General features: G+C 39.8%; 1 protein-coding gene across 1 annotated transcript in view; it reads right to left on the bottom strand.

Annotated features, from left to right (window-relative positions):
- Window positions 1–565: 565 nt before the first annotated feature.
- The window catches only part of LOC119410819 (sodium/potassium-transporting ATPase subunit beta-3), a gene marked incomplete in the record, with an annotated part of 19,564 nt that continues 18,974 nt past the window's right edge, over window positions 566–1,155 (bottom strand). The window contains 1 exon segment of the mRNA XM_037677741.1: window positions 566–1,155.

The raw sequence follows: 1,155 nt of genomic DNA, 5'->3' as shown, positions 1-1,155 counted from the left end.
GGTGTGCTTCACCTGGTTTCTGCTGCGCTGCCCTGCTAATAATTAATATTCAGGGTGTAACGATCACGGTTAAGTGTCACCGTTTGGTGCAACAGGAAAATAAAACCGAAGCCAAATGTGTTATTTTTGAACAGACGCTCTTCCAGAAGCAGAAACAGAAAAAGACGTTTGAGTTTGGTCTCAGGTACAGCAAGGCAGGGTTTGTTAACTGGGTATAAATAAGTCATATTCTACGGTCCTTATCAAAAATCTGTGTAAACAGTGTCCATGTGTTAAACACAAAGTTTAATAACCTCCAGAAAAGTATCTTTCTCGTGAATTAAGAAATGTTACAAAAAAAATAAATTCACCACATCTTAATACAAAACAAAGTGACACAAAACTAAATCAGTTCCCTGAACGTGAACGGACAAAGTAAATCAAATAAACGCTCACACGGAGCGTCTCAGCTAACTGAGAGCTCGTGTGGGAAAATGGCATTTGTTATTAAGGATATCAAACAGATGGAATGTTTCAAAGCACACATTATAAGACGTAACTGCTTGCCATACCTGCACCTCTGAGCATGATGAAAACTTTTCTGATTTGAATCAAACACGCAGGTCTTTTAGCTTCAGTTTTTGTTTCGTGTGTAAAGTTTAAATAGTTTCTTCTCTGCTTCTTTCTCTTGTGGCTGTTATTGAAACGCATCTGAATAAAACCTTGTACGGCAGCGGTCTTCACCTGTGACGAACATATTTAACGTGTGCTTTAATGTACTCGTACCAAACGTCTGTACCGTGATGGTATTGACACATGTACCATTACGCTTCTACTAAATATCACTTTTTAAAATGTCACTAATTTACAAAAGTTTAAATGAAACCGATTGATGTGCTTCTGGCTCACATGCTTTCACAACAGACCTGATCTGCTCCAGGTGTCAGAACCGGTTCCACGACAGAAAACTGGTGTGTCAGTAAACCAGGAGGAGGCCACATAGATTCTGGCAGTGTAAGGGGGTACCTCAGTGGTCCAGATTGGGATTTTAGAACCTGAACCAGACGAACCGGATTCAGACATGTGGGATCAGATCAAGTCTGGGCAAAATGTTTCCTGAATTTGAGCTTTTTTTATTTGTTCCAGTTTTGAATCTTGATGTCCATGGCAGCTGAT

The sequence above is a fragment of the Nematolebias whitei genome, chromosome 6 (assembly GCF_014905685.2).
Source record: "Nematolebias whitei isolate Nwh7 chromosome 6, NemWhi1, whole genome shotgun sequence".
NCBI classification, from domain to species: Eukaryota; Metazoa; Chordata; class Actinopteri; order Cyprinodontiformes; family Rivulidae; genus Nematolebias; species Nematolebias whitei.
Note: the sequence above shows the minus strand (reverse complement) of the source record. Positions and strands in the feature narration are given on the sequence as shown.